This window comes from Salvelinus alpinus, chromosome 12, assembly GCF_045679555.1.
Source record: "Salvelinus alpinus chromosome 12, SLU_Salpinus.1, whole genome shotgun sequence".
Lineage (NCBI taxonomy): Eukaryota > Metazoa > Chordata > Actinopteri > Salmoniformes > Salmonidae > Salvelinus > Salvelinus alpinus.
The window spans coordinates 28,501,424-28,518,014 of NC_092097.1; positions in this window are offsets into that span (position 1 = coordinate 28,501,424).

The following is a 16,591-nucleotide window of genomic DNA, read 5'->3' on the forward strand; positions in this document are numbered from 1 at the left end:
GTCAGGTGTGGCATATCAAGAAGCTGATTAAACAGCATGATCATTACACAGGTGCACCTTCTGCTGGGGACAATAAAATGACACTCTAAAATGAGCAGTTTTGTCACACAACACAATGCCACAGATGTCTCAAGTTTTGAGGGAGCATGCTGACTGCAGGAATGTCCACCAAAGCTGTTGCCAGATAATTTAATGTTAATTTCTCTACCATAAGCCGTGTCCAACGTCATTTTAGAGAATTTGGCAGTTTGTCCAACCAGCCTCACAACCGCAGACTACGTGTAACCACACCAGCCCAGGACCTCCACATCCGGCTTCTTCACCTGCGGAATCGTCTGAGACCATCTACCCAGACAGCTGATGAAACTGAGGAGTATTTCTGTCTGTAATAATGCCCTTTTGTGGGGGAAAACTCATTCTGATTGGCTGGGCCTGGCTCCTCAGTGGGTGGGCCTGGCTCCCAAGTGGGTGGGCCTATTCCCTCCCAGGCCCACCCATGGCTGCGCCCCTGCCCAGTAATGTGAAAACCATAGATTAGGGCCTAATTTATTTATTTTAATTGACTGATTTCCTTATATAAACTGTAACTCAGTAAAATCGATGAAATTGTTGCAAGTTGCGTTTATATTTTTGTTCGATATTTAAACATTCATTCTCTCACCCTTTGATTGGGTGGACAGCATGTCAGTTCATGCTGCAAGAGCTTTGATAGGTTGGAGGACGTCCTCCGGGAGTTGTCATAATTACTGTGTAAGTCTATGGAAGGGGGTGAAAACCATGAGCCACTTAGGTTTTGTATTGAAGTCAGTGTACCCAGAGGAGGACGGAAACTAGCTGTCCTCCAGCTACACCATGGTGCTACCCTACAGAGTGCTGCTGAGGCTACTGTAGACCTTCATTGCTAAACAGTGTGTTTTAATCAATTATTTGGTGACGTGAATATATTTAGTATAGTTTTAGTATAGTTTTATCTAAAAAGGATAACTTTTTTAATGTTTCACAATTTTTATTTTTATGAAATGCTCCCCTTCCTCCTCTGAGGAGCCTCCACTGTATGACACCTCTCTGTTTCTCAATGACATTCCATTCAGCATTGAAAAAAATGCACATGTTTAAGTTTGTTCTACCTGAGCGAGTCTAGCCAGAGACCGCTATGATGACACATCAAATGCATTTGATGGATCTTTTTTGTCTTCTTCGAATGCCTCTTGAAGCTAGGGGGCAGAATTTTTATGTTTGGAAAAATAACGTTTCCAATGTAAGCTGCCTATTTCTCAGGTCCAGATGCTAGAATATGCATATAATTGACAGAGTAGGATAGAAGACACTCTAAAGTTTCCAAAACTGTCAAAATATTGTCTGTGAGTATAACAGAACTGATTTTGCAGGCGAAAACCTGAGGAAATCCAACACGGAAGTGACTCTTATTTTGAAAAATCACTGTTCCATTGCCTGCCTTTCGTCCATTTAAAGGGATATCAACCAGATTCCTTTTCCAATGGCTCCATCAGGGTGTGAACAGTCTTTAGACATAGTTTCAAGCTTTTATTCTGAAAAATGAGCGAGATTTATCAAAACGCGTCAGTGGATAGACGGATGTCCTTCCATTAGTTCATGCGCGCGACACTGGTTGCTCGACATTTTATTTCTCTCCTGTATTGAATAGTTTACAGTCCGGTTGAAATTTTATCGATTATTGATGTTAAAAACAACCTGAGAATTGATTATTAAAATCGTTTGACATGTTTCTACGAACTTTACGGATACTATTTGGAAATTTTGTCAAGCCTTGATGACCTGCCTAAGGCTGTGGAATACTGAACATAACGCGCCAAACAAATAGAGTTTTTTTTTATATAAAAATGATCTTTATCGAACAAAAGGAACATTTATTGTGTAACTGGGAGTCTCGTGAGTGCAAACATCCGAAGATCATCAAAGGTAAGCGATTAATTTTATTGCTTTTCTGGCTTTCGTGACCAATCTACATTGCTGCTAGGTGTTCTTAATGTTTTGTCTAGTGACCGATAACCTCACACAAACGCTTGGATTGCTTTCACTGTAAAGCATATTTTCAAAATCTGACACGACAGGTGGATTAACAACAAGCTAAGTTTTGTTTTGCTATATTAAACTTGTGATTTCATGAATATAAATATTTTTAGCAATTTTTTTTAAATTTGGCGCTCTGCAATTCAGTGGTTGTTTATGAAAATGATCCCGCTAAAGGGATCCGTGCGTCAAGAAGTTTTAAGGGGAAAGTAATCCAAAAGTATCAGAAAGCAATCTGATTACGTTACTGAGATTAAGTTATGCAAAAGTTATGTTTCTGACAGGTAACTTGTAACTGTAAAGGATTACATTTAGAAAGTAATCTATCCAACCCTGGATGTGTGTTGGTTGATTAAAGCCTTGCTGCATCAATGCTTGCCCTGTGCATGAACAGTTTAACCCACGTTAGAGTATTTCAGTATTCTAATGCAGAGTGAAGTTAGATTACTCAGATGGGCCCTCTGTGTTCTCTGGCCCCTGTGGCCCCCCAGGCTGTCCTGGCCCGTGATTGGTTGAGAGTTGCGGCGGGTGGCGCCTGCTGGCCCCTGGATTCGGCTCATGTCTTCCTGTTCCAATCAGGATGAAGGGATGAAAGAGGGGCGCGTGCCGTTAGCTCTGAGCAAGAGGCCTCGGAATAGGAAACAGATCTCTCGCCCTCTGTTTGTGTCTTTGTGCTCTTTGTCTCCCTCTCTTTCTGTCTCCATCTCATCCCATTTCTCTCTTTCTGTCTCCATCTCATCCCATTTCTCTCTTTCTGTCTCCATCTCATCCCATTTCTCTCTTTCTGTCTCCATCTCATCCCATTTCTCTCTTTCTGTCTCCATCTCATCCCATTTCTCTCTTTCCTTTGTGTATTTCGGTTTCTCTCTCTCTCCCAGTATTTTTCTGTTTTATTCTCTCGCTCTGTTTTTCTCTGACGTTCACCTCTCTTTCTAATGTATTTTCTCGTTCTCTTTTTCTTTGTGAGTTGTGGTTTAGACCGTTTGGAATGCTCTGGCCGGAGCCTTTGTTCCAAGTTCCGTTGTCGTGTTCCGTTGCTGTAGCGTGACTGGTTCTCTCCCCATAGGGTGTTCTTTCCTGTTCCCTTCGTATACATATGAATGAATCACCACAGTACAGCAGAGTGCAATTTCATTCATTAGAACATGTTGAGTAAATTAATCTTCTTTCTGTTTGGTCAATCTTACTGAGTTTATAAAAAAACTGCAGGCAAGAGAGATTAGTACATTATATATACATGCATGTTGCGTGTACACACACCACACACATACCGACACACACACATACATATGTGCATACACACACATACACACACACTGGCCACATCGGCATGTACAAAGACATAAAACTGGTTGAATCGACGATGTTTCCACATCATTTCATTTTTTTAAAAACTATGTGAGGACCTTGAATCAATGTAGAAAATTGTTGGATTTGCAAAAAATCATCAACATAAGAGAATTTCATATATTTTTTAACCTAACTTTCAACCAATGACATGGGGAAATGTTTTTGTTAATTTTACCAAATGTAAATCAAAACTAGACATTGAAATGATGTCTGTGCCCAGTGGAATTGCTCTCTAATATGTTGGTTTGTACTTCCATTCCTCTTGGCCCCCTTGTCGTTCTCGTTCAGCCCAGATCGAGCTCATTACTCTGGGCAGAGTGAGCTGTAATAACCCCTAAAATAAGACCCACCTGGAGGAGCAGGGCTTTGAACATCCATGATAAGTCTTGCTGCGGAGATAAGAGCCATTAGCTGAGGCTAATCATTTCATGGCTACTGCAACAACAAGAGAGGCAGCTCCTCTTTGACGTTTAGCCAAACCCCTTTCAATTTAGAGAGACCTTTGTTCAATGTGTGTGTGTGTGTGTGTGTGTGTGTGTGTGTGTGTGTGTGTGTGTGTGTGTGTGTGTGTGTGTGTGTGTGTGTGTGTGTGTGTGTGTGTGTGTGTGTGTGTGTGTGTGTGTGTGTGTGTGTGTGTGTGTGTATGTGTGTGTGTGTGTGTCTGTGTCTGTGTCTGTGTCTGTGTTGGTGTGTGTGTATGTGCATGTGTGTGTATTTCTGTCTGTATAAGGGGAGGGGAGGGTATTTTAACAAATAAGCCCACAGCATTAATGTTAAACGTGCCTGATGTCTTCAGTATCCATTACTGCAGAAAGCAGGCCAGAAAACTGAGAGAAGAGAAAGTGTAACGGGTAGACAGAGGAGAGAAGATCAATAGAGCCGGAATGGAAGATTGATTCAGCCTCTCAGATCTTCCAGATTAGCGTCTCGATGAGCGACAAGTATGGAGTCCTAGTCATGTGACCGTAGCTGTGACAGGTTGAACTGAGTGGTCACAAAGTAATTACAGTCAACCCCTATGGATGGAGGACACTGGGAGACACTGGGAGACAGCTGCTGCTGTACTTTGCTGAAGTAACACTCTCTGGTTCTGAATGAGTCTAGCTATGACATTCTGATATAGGCCTACAGTATACTGAATATCAGGTCATGAACAAGCCCTGTTCTCGAGATGCACAATTCTGCTGGTTTTCCTCCCCACTTGCACCTAATTGATCAACTGATGTCATGTATTTGTGCTGGAGAGTCCACATACCTGCTTAGCCAGGTGTTATCAGTGTGATTAGAAGACAAGGATGAAAATCACCAGTAATTGTAGCTCGATCATCAACTAGTTTCAGCAAAAGGACCATTTTGTTCTTGAGCGGCTGGTCGGGGGGCCAGAACATAATTACAGATCAATTGTGGACCGCAAATTGATCGCAAGAATCCCAAACAGATATAATATTTGACTAGAACATAATAATTTCCAACCTTGCTTACAGTTGTATACAATCACGTCTCTCTACTATGCATGGGAATATTTGGGAACAAATAAAAAACATTACAATCAATTGGAGCTGATTTCCTGGTGATTTTATAGTCTGTCATGTTCAACAATGAAATGTAATGTAATTATTACTATAATCTTTTATATATATATTTATATATTTTTTGGGAGGGGGGGGTCAGAAAACTTGCGGGGGGGGGGGCAAATAAAACCACACCAGTTGGGGAACCCTGCTGTAGGAGCTGTCCTCTCTCCTGGTTATGAAATATAATGCTGCTGTGATGGTAGCTGTGGCCTGTAGGCGGCACTCATGGATGGCTGGGGTGTTAGGCCCCTCGGCACTCTGGACCTCCCGTTGCAAAAACACACCATGCAAATGTACAGGTACAGTAGGCAAATGAACACGGGCTGAACACAGCCTCACTGACTCACCTGGAAATCTGCAGCCTACACTCAGAACCGGTCTGACTGGTGGGTGCACAGCCCAACAGAACTCTTACTTCCCCTTCACCTCTCTCCCTCAGAGAGTTTTTTACGTCCCTGCAGACCAGAGAGCAGTATCCGTGTGTTTGAGAATAATTTGGGGCATTTGACATTGCTGTTATGATTAAAACATGCACGTTCTCTCTCTCTCCAACACATATTCCGTTGACATTGCTGCATCTTTCCTCTAACTCCTACTCCTTTCTCTGATTCTCTTTGTTTGGAATCTTAATGCCTGACGGGACACTTTGATTGGCAAGTGAAGGTCTGTGTTTGTTGCCGTGGCAGCTGGTATCACTATGCCAGAGATACTACAGTAAACAACACTTACAGCAAGAATTAGCGTAATCAAGCCTCTTTCTCCCATACACAAAGTTAGTGTGCGGACAGCCATTTTAAATTAGATGAATAAATTTGAAAGCGTAATTATTTTTGGTGCTTTGAGCTATTATTCTCAACTATGGAAAAGGAAGGGGGAGATGAGAAAAAGAGAAGGGGTGTGTGATCCCTAGAAGACATGTGCGTACATGTACATATTTTATTTTTCTCCCTCTTTTTCTTCCTCTCTCACTCTGTCTCTCTCTCCCTGTATTTCTCTCTCCTTCTCTACCCGCTCTCTCTAATAAACATACCTTTATTTAGATCTCCCTGCATATGGAAGGCCTCCAAACAAAACAAACTCAATTAACCTCATTTGGTTCTCCCCTCAACCTAACCTCTCTCTTCTAACAAACACACACACATACACACAGACACAGACCGTCAGACACACAGACCGTCAGACACACAGACCATCAGACACACAGACCGTCAGATAGACAGAACGTCAGTCAGACAGACAGACAGACAGACAGACAGACAGACAGACAGACAGACAGACAGACAGACAGACAGACAGACAGACAGACAGACAGACAGACAGACAGACAGACAGACAGACAGACAGACAGACAGACAGACAGACAGACAGACAGACAGACAGACAGACAGACAGACAGACAGAGTGATGTAAATAAATAACGACAAAACAAAGTAGCCAAATCACACACAGTTGTAAACATTGAAAGTCACTAAAAAGCAAGTTCTGTCATCTGCTAGATTTAGTTATGAGGAGATTATCAGACTGGTCCCCCTCCTTAAAATACTGCCCTCCGGATAGTAATCTAATTAAGATTGGAAATATCACCCTCCCTCCCTCCCCCATACCCCTTAACCCTTACCCTACATGTCTATGTCTGAGCACTGCAGACAGTCTACATTAAGCCTGTCTGTGTTATCACACACACACACACACACACACACACACACACACACACACACACACACACACACACACACACACACACACACACACACACACACACACACACACACACACACACACACACACACACACACACACACACACACACAGACAGACACACAGACACACACACACACACACACACACACACACACACTGAACGTGATTGAATGATTGAAGCCCATTACTGCGGTGAACTGTGTGAATTATATATTTTCAGACCACTGTAGTCTGTAGACTATAGACTACCCTTAGGGAAAATACACATGCATTTCACACGTGAACATGTTAATTGTTCAAAAAACACGTTTTCATGTAATCACATGTTATGTGAAGTTAATGTGACAACATGTAAAGCAACATGTGATAACATGAAACTACACATTAAGTATTCCAAAAATGTGTTTTTTCTGTAAGGGTAGACATACACTAACAGCCTCACACATGGCGTTTGTAGCGGCAAAGTGAGAGCTGTTTAACTAATTCAGTCAATTCACACTCTCTCCCTCCCTCCTGCTCCTCCTCCCCTCTTTTTCTGCTGTACATTCCAGGTCATGTTCTGTGGTTAATTTGTTTGATTCAGTCTCTCTCTCATGTCTGAGAGGGGAGAGGTGGCTTCCACAGGGAGAGGAAGCCTTGCCGCACTGAGACCACACTTCCTTGAGTTGGGAAACAATTACCGTCCCCCTCTCACCTGCCTGCCTCTCTTCTTCCCCTTTTCATCGTCTCCACCACTTTTAGCCCTCTGCTCCGCTCCCCCTCTCTCTTTCTCTCTCTCTCTCAAACTCTGTCTTGCTTCCTCTGTCTTTCTTCCTGTCTTTTTACACCCCCTCCCCCACCCCGCTCTCTCTCTCCAGTCCTGGGGCACTATACCCCTCCATTTATTTATGTATCAGGAGAAGGAAATGGAGTCCCACCCAGGGAGGAGGGGTGAGTGGGAGGTAAAGTGTATGTTTGGTGTGTGGACGTGTGTGTTTCAGTGTACGTGTTTAACCCACTGTCGGGGCAACAATATGGAGGACTGACTACGTTGTTTGGGAATATGTGTGTGAAGTGTGAAGCACAACCTTCTTTGTGATCCCACCGTCCCTCTACACCCAAAGAGGAGAGGTGTTGCTATGACAACAGAGAGGAGTATCTAAAGGCAGTAGTCGACAGAGAGACAGGAAGCCATCCGGTGACTGATTGATGCGCATTGTTGTTGGCTTGTGGATTCACCCACAAATTCCCTTAAGACACACATATCCATACTTCTCTACCGTAAGCACTCATCTGATCATTCCGTGGTTCTGTGGTCGGACTGTGGTGAAGATGGACAGGTCTGGAAGAAAGAGGATCCTAGAGAGAGGGAGTGGATATAGTAAGGATACTGTAGCACGAAGGGATGGTTACATCAGTTAGCCATTTACCTCTGTGTCTTCCCATTCCAGGCCTTAGACTGATAGGGATCTCTCTGCACACACAGAGCCTTCATAAGACCAGTCTCTGGAAGCCAATGCCCTACGCCCTCTCACTGGCCCCCAAGTCCACCCCAATGTCCCCCATCGGTGGTATGAGCTGGATCCATTTCTCTGACCCCTAACCCTTCCCTCCTGTCTCTAACCTCCTTGTCTCTGTGTTATATGTGTATTTTGGATAACAGTGTAAATAGCTATCATGCTATCCATTCTGATTAAGTAACTTGCAAAAGTTAAATACGTGTACACACCGGTGATGCCTGTGTAAAAAATACACAATCCCAAGAAATATACTGAACAAAAATATAAATGCAACATGCAACAATTTCAACAATTTCACTGAGTTACAGTTCATATAAGAAAATCAATTGAAGTAAATGAATTAGGCCCTAATCTATGGATTTCACATGACTGGGCAGGGGCGTAGCCATGGGTAGGCCTGGGAGTGTATAGGCCCACCCACTTGGGATCCAGGCCCACCCACTTGGGATCCAGGCCCACCCACTGGGGAGCCAGGCCCAGCCAATCAGAATGAGTTTTTCCCCACTAAAGGGCTTTATTACAGACAGAAATACTCCTCAGTTTCATCAGCTGTCCAGGTGGCTGGTCTCAGACGATCCCACAGGTGAATTAGAATTTTTTAATGAACCTTTATTTAACTAGGCAAGTCAGTTAAGAACAAATTCTTATTTACAATGACGGCCTACCCGGGCCAAACCCTAACCCGGACGACGCTGGGCCAATTGTGTGCCGCCATATGGGACTCCCAAGCACGGTTGGTTGTGATACAGTCTGGAATTAAACCAGGGTCTGTTGTGACGCCTCTAGCACTGAGATGCAGTTCCTTAGACCGCTGTGCTACTCGGGAACCTCAAAAAAGAAGCCTGATGTGGAGGTCCTGGGCTGGTGTGGTTACACTTGGTCTGCAGTTGTGAGGCTGGTTGGACGTACTGTCAAATTCTCTAAAACAACGTTAGACACGGCTTATGGTAGAGGAATTAACATTCAATTATCTGGCAACAGATGACTGCAGGAATGGTGGACATTCCTGCAGTCAGCATGCCAATTGCATGCTCCCTCAAAACGTGAGACATCTGTGACATTGTGTTGTGACAAAACTGCACATTTTAGAGTTGCCTTTTATTGTCCCCAGGACAAGGTGCACCTGTGTAATGATCATGCTCTTTAATCAGCTTCCTAATATGCCACACCTGTCAGGTGGATGGATTATCTTGACAAAGTAGAAATACTCACTAACTGAGATGTAAACAAATTTGTGCACAAAATTGGAGAGAAATACGTTTTTGTGCATATGGAACATTTCTGTGATGTTTATTTCAGCTCATGAAACATGGGACCAACACTTTACATATTGCGTTTATATTTTTGTTGAGCATAATTGGAAATATACAAAAATTGGAAAAGTAATGGAAGTATTTAAAAAAAATGTTTTACAAGAGTGAGAGGGAAGCACGGGGAGTTCCATCAGATGGGCCGATGATTTAGCGTCCTGCACTCCCCAGCTTCTTCCTGTACCTGACCCCCTGCTGATCCCTGGACGACCGCTTTGAGAGAAGTCAAGGGCTGTATTCTGCTGGCGGAGGCTGGAAGGAGGTGGGGGGCGGGGTCTGAGCTGTGAGCGCCAGCATTCCTGTGCCGTTTGCCTGACTGCTAGTTGTGCTATCGCCTCCATCACCCCGACCGGCACACTGATATAATTGCAGCCTGTGATCTCTGGTGGGCCAAAACGCTCTCATTTTCCTCAAAGACCAGTTTGAAGTTCATCAACCCCCCCCCGCCCCCACACACCCTTTTGTCACTCTTCAACCGCCACTCCATCCCACCCCCCTCCCCTCACTTGCTATTCTTCCCTCTTTTTCAAATGTTAAAAAGCACACAATAAATCTCTCTACACTTCCCTCATCTCTCTCCATTTATATCGTAGCTTGCCCCTCCTCTCCCTCTGTTTTCTCACTCCAATGTTACTCCAATATTAAAGTTTCAAGTTTCGTTATTTCTCTATTTATGTAATTAGCGCATAATACTTTAACTCTTGTTCATCTTGTAATCTCTGTGCTCTTGTTTTGATGGAGTGAACTGTTAAGCGAGCCCTTAACTCGTCTATGACTTTCAAGTATTGTGGTGTCAGCATGATGTTATGGGTATGCTTGTCACCAGCAGGGACTGGGGAGTTTGTCAGGATCAAAATAAATATGAAAGGAGCAAAGCCCAGGTAAAAAGTCTGAGCAAAACCTGCCTCAGTCTTCTGTAAACCTAACCCTGGGATAGAGTTTTATTTTTCAGCAGGACAATTTCACAAATGTTAATGCCAAAGACACACCAGAATGGCTTTCCAAGAGGTTTTGATAGTTCCTGACTGGTTCAGTCTCAGTCCTGACTTCAATTTCTTTGAAAATCAGAGGCAAGGTTTGAATATTGCCTTCCATCAATGATTCCCAAACAAATTTACTGAGCTTGAGCAATTTTGACAAAAACAATGGATGTTACCTTAAGAATTGTGTAGAGTTGGTAGAATCTTACACATTTTTTTGTGTGAGAAATGTTCTATAATTTTCATTCACTTTGAAAGTGTGGAGCAGGTAATGTAGATAAGTAGAACAAAACCCACACCACCCTCTCCTTTGCCAAGATGGCACCCTGGCACCCCGCTGGCACCAGTCAGTCAGATGCTGGGATGGGGAATGTGGTCTGAAATGTAATATTGATAAATCAGACGCTGATAAGGCAGTGATGGTGACTCCGCAGTGTTCTCTGAGAGAGAGAGATGCCTTATCTGTGCTTGATTTACTGTCGAGCTCCTCACTCTGAGCTTGCCTGACACGTCTTCTTCACATGGGACATGGTGCGTGCGGACACTTGTACTTGCTTGTGTATGCACGTTTCTGTGTGTTGTGTGTGGTTCTATGTGTGTAGGAATGTTAAACGTGGCTATCTAACAACTATTGGAACTTGCTGTAAACACACTGTTGTGGCGGGAGACACAAAACAAATGTAATTCCTGTTTTTCTCATAAACTTCCCCTTTAAGCAGCAGTGGTCATCCATAATTAAAGGTTCAGTGGTGTGAATGTCCAGTAACCAGAATTAACTCCATCAACGTATTGGTAATGCAAGCAGTTACCAGGGTCAAGTGTGTGCACTCGAGCTGAGTGAGAGACAGTTACACTGTGTGTGTGTGTGTGTGTGTGTGTGTGTGTGTGTGTGTGTGTGTGTGTGTGTGTGTGTGTGTGTGTGTGTGTGTGTGTGTGTGTGTGTGTGTGTGTGTGTGTGTGTGTGTGTGTGTGTGTGTGTGTGTGTGTGTGTGTGTGTGTGTGTGTGTGTGTGTGTGTGTGTGTGTATTTGCATGTGGTTTGCGTGGGTCTGGGCCTGTCCTCGTTTCTACAGATCCTTATCTCACCTGCATGTCAGGTCTGCTCCTTATCACTCCCCTGTTCTGATTGGCTCTTATCAGCCCTCTGAGCTCTGATTGGCCCTTATCTGCTAGCCTTGCTCTGATTGGGGGTCATAAAGCAGCACTGTAATGGACCATGAATGTCCAGATAACACACTGATACCAGGGTTCGACCCAAACACAACCACACTGATACCAGGGTTCGACCCAAACACAACCACACTGATACCAGGGTTCGACCCAAACACAACCACACTGATACCAGGGTTCGACCCAAACACAACCACACTGATACCAGGGTTCGACCCAAACACAAGCACACTGATACCAGGGTTCGACCCAAACACAACCACACTGATAACACAAGCGCTGTAGTGAAGGGGAAAATACACATAAACACAGTTTACACACCTTTAGCTGAAAAATGCATTCAAAATATAGGAAGAATTACTTTTCTCAACGACATCGATGTTCAGCTTTAACCCACCTTTAGTTTTTTACCACTGTATCACTGATCCTCCTCCTACCACTCCTAGCCCAATCGTCCTTTTCTTCCCCTCTCCTCCCCCAACACCTCCCACACAAGGGGAGGTAGGTGGTGATAAAATGGCCATACAGTGTATCTTCTGCTCTGTGCTGTCACAGTCAGTCATGTCTCTGTTCATCCTCACTGGAATATTTGACATGATGTTCCTTTACTTTACACAACCTTTCCTCCTTGGGCTTGTTGTGGTATACGTCATTCCTCAGGGGGGCAGTAGTGATCTACAGTGCTGGACATTGTGTTGGTGAGAGAGAGTTTTATTAAGGATGAGTGTGTTGTAAAGCTGGTAGGGCGGTAGAGTCACAGACACAGGGATTTAGTAGATTTAGAACAGGGGAACGGCCATTTTAACTCCTATCCTTCACTGAACAAAGAAAAGGGGGGGGGGGGAGGTGTGTCACATGTAGTGGGAGAAAGTATCTGTTATCTCTCTCTCTCTTTCTTTCTCATTCTCATTTCTCTTGTTGCCATGCTCCACTCTCAAAGGCCCTTAGATTTATCCCAGCACGTCGCCTGTGGTGTTATCATACCCTTGTATCACTATTCCTCTCTCTCACCCTCCTTCGCTCTCTCCTATCCTCCCTCTCTCTCACCCTCCTTCTCTCTCTCCTATCCTCCCTCTCTCTCCCCTCCTTCTCTCTCTCCTATCCTCCCTCTCTCTCCTATCCTCCCTCTTATGCACACTCCTTCTCTCTCTCCTATCCTCCCTCTGTCTCCATATTGTGATTCCTAACCTCAGATATAACCCAGCCAATCACACACTAATCACACAGAGTTAACCTGCAGTCCCCATACATCTTTGGCCTCTGTCTCTGTTGGCTCTGTGTAATTACATACTAATTACATTATTATAGGCATAACACTCCATGATCCTTAAACCAATCACATTTGTCTTGTATATTTTTTTATTCTTTACGCAATCAAACAAGTTTTTTCTTCTACATTTTTACAACTGAATAGTGTGTATATTGGTTTGTATTATATATGTGAATATAAATGTGGTTAAGTGCATTAGGTCTATCCAAACCACTTCATGTGGAAGGTTTTGTGGGCATTGTGCTAGAGTCTAATTGTTTTGTCTTCCTATCTCAGTGAATGACCTTTGGTTCTGTGGTTCATATCAAACTCTTCCCAATCTCAATTATCATGACTTGTGAGAGAATGACTCCTGAGGAATTCCCTAGATAATAGGGAGGGAGAGGGTCTGTGATATGGACTAGGTAATAGGGAGGGATGGATATCTCATGCACACATAGACACACACGCATACATGCAAACATGCACACATGCAAACATGCACACATAAATACACACACATTTAAGTGCGTGCACACAGTAAATGGAGTGTTAGTAGGTTTCAGTGGAAGGGAGAGAGGGGCTGAAATGGGTCTGTGAACAGGCCTGTATCTCATTACATAGGAGTGTGAAAGCCATCAGTCACAATAATATTTAGCACATGCTAACGAAGCGCTAATATCACTGCTGATAATGAAAACCAGAACTCACTCTCTCTCTTTCTCTGTCTCTCTCTCTTCTCTGTCCACAACACATCCTCTCCCTCCGTCCCCTCTCCTCTTTCCTCCAGTCCCTCCCTCCATCCCCTCCCATCCTCTCCAGATAATCTGCTTTCACAGAAAGATGGACCATAGGAGCAGAGGTTAGAACTTTCCCTCTCCTCTCCTTTCTCTCTCTAATAACTCAGCTCTCCTCTCTCTCTCTTATAACTCAGCTCTCCTTTCTCTCTCTCTCTCTCTCTCTCTCTCTCTCTCTCTCTCTCTCTCTCTCTCTCTCTCTCTCTCTCTCTCTCTCTCTCTCTTTCAACTCAGCTCTCCTTTCTCTCTCTCTCTCTCTCTCTCTCTCTCTCTCTCTCTCTCTCTCTCTCTCTCTCTCTCTCTCTCTCTCTCTCTCTCTCTCTCTCTCTCTATCTCTCTCTCTCTCTCTCTCTCTCTCTCTCTCTCTCTCTCTCTCTCTCTCTCTCTCTCTCTCTCTCTCTCTCTCTCTCTCTCTCTCTCTCTCTCTCTCTCTCTCTCTTTCAACTCAGCTCTCCTCTCTCTCTCTCTCTCTCTCTCTCTCTCTCTCTCTCTCTCTCTCTCTCTCTCTCTCTCTCTCTCTCTCTCTCTCTCTCTCTCTCTCTCTCTCTCTCTCTCTCTCTCTCTCTCTCTCTCTCTCTCTCTCTCTCTCTCTCTCTCTCTCTCTCTCTCTCTCTCTCTCTCTCTCTCTCTCTCTCTCTCTCTCTCTCTCTCTCTCTCTCTCTCTCTCTGGCTCTCTCTCTCTCTCTCTCTCTCTCTCTCTCTCTCTCTCTCTCTCTCTCTCTCTCTCTCTCTCTCTCTCTCTCTCTCTCTCTCTCTCTCTCTCTCTCTCTCTCTCTCTCTCTCTCTCTCTCTCTCTTTCAACTCAGCTCTCCTCTCTCTCTCTCTCTCTCTTTCAACTCAGCTCTCCTCTCTCTCTCTCTCTCTCTCTCTCTCTCTCTCTCTCTCTCTCTCTCTCTCTCTCTCTCTCTCTCTCTCTCTCTTTCAACTCAGCTCTCCTCTCTCTCTCTATTCTGTCCTCTCCTTCTCCTCTCCCCTCCTTGTTTTATATGGTGTTTTTTTAATGCATTTCTACTGCACTTGTACATTTGTCACCAGGTTTCTGAATCAGTTTTAAGACGTACACGGAGTTAAAATATTGAAGAAGAATTAGAATTGTGTCTTTGGAATGACAATAAAAAGGACAGGAATTTTGTTCCTATTACTTTGTTTTGCATGGATAAAGCAGGTGGTGTAATTACCACAGTATTACTACTGTTTGTGTTTCACATTTATCTAATTCTGGTGTGTGTGTGTATCCGTACATGTTCTGCTCCATGAGACAAAGAGGACTCCTATGACAATGTTTTACTTCCATAGTATTTCCAGGCAGGGGGATAAGCCAATGCAAATGTGTCCTGTAAGGAGAGTAGTTCTGTTAGAGGCAAATCAGCCCACAGTTGCCCACACTGACACAGTCTTATAGTCTGACACAGCCTGGCCCAGTTATAGCCATGATGGCAGCTCTTCCCTGTCACTTCTGTGGCCAGTAGAACACTTTACAGGAAACTGAGCCTCAATGGAGAAATGTCTGCCTGATAAGAGTTTAACAAGATCAAACCTTGTAAACAAATGTATAACAGGCTACAAACACATATCCTCCAGGCTAAAAAGTGGTTGAGTTGACAGTTTCCTCATTATACTCTATCAATGTAATTACCTTGTATTATTGTGTCTTGTAGGTTGAATTTTGTTTCCTTTTAAACCAGATTTCAACCACAAATGATGGACATGGGCCCGGCTCTACGAGGGGGCAAAAAGGGCTTTGCCACTCAGTTAAAACTTTAGCCTCTTCAGTATTAGTTTTATGTCCCTATATAAAAAAGCAAAAAAGTGTCAGGTTGGCGCAAAATCAGTATCTCCACTGCGCTGTATCAGCACAATGGACAGAGCATACTGTGGTGTGTGTAGGGGGGCTATAGAAAGCCACTGGGGCGGTTAGGTATGACTCCTATGGGTTTCCATAAAAAGCTGGAAAAAATGCTTCTCATCTGTGGTAGGCTAGATGAATAGTGTGATACGCCTCCGCCTGTAATATTCTATTTTTATTTATAAGGGTGGGGCCAAGTTTACCATTGAAGCTGCTTCGCTCAACTTTGCCTCACCCCCCACCACTACAGAGTTTAGTTAGCTTCTTAGCTAGCAGTAAAAAGTGTTCGTGTTATTAGCCTTAGCCTACTTAGCTAGCTCAAACCAGCTATTCTGCCACTGCCACGATGGATATTGAAAATGGGCCTTGTCAAAGTACCCAAACACAGCCAAAGGAGAAGGGGACACCTGGCTACTGTGTCAGTGGTTGTTAAAAGTTGTGACCGCATTGTGAAGTTTCTCTCTGACATCGAATGCACGCGTTCGTACAACACAGAAGTAAGACTGGAGGCTACAGGGATGCTGAAGGCGGTGACGGACCCTGGCTTTGAGTTTACAGCCACAATGCTGGTGCACAGAATGCTCAGTCTTCTCGATCCTACAAACAAATTACTCCATGCAAAAGCAATGGATCTTTACTCTAGAGTCAAAGTGGTCCGCAGTGCGTTGGAGTTTGTCGAGATGTTAAGATGCGACAGTGAGTTTGAAGCCATTTGGGCACAGTGCAGTGTGAGTGGCACTGACGCACCACCAGCTCCAAGCAAACAACAACGCTATGTACGTACAAATTTCCAGCAATACGTGGTGGACAGTACAGTAGGCCAGCAGGACAGAGGAGAAGAGAGTGTAAAAGACTGTTCTTCAGCACATTTATTTTTGATTATATTTTTTATTTAACCTTTATTAACTAGGCAAGTCAGTTAAGAACAAATTCTTATTTACAATGACAGCCTACATTAAAAGCTGTCATTGTTGAAATGTCCGAACGATTGTGAGAACGCAACAGCAAACTGGTGGAGACCTTGTGTGCCCTTAACCCAGAGAGCCATGACTTTCTAGATGTGA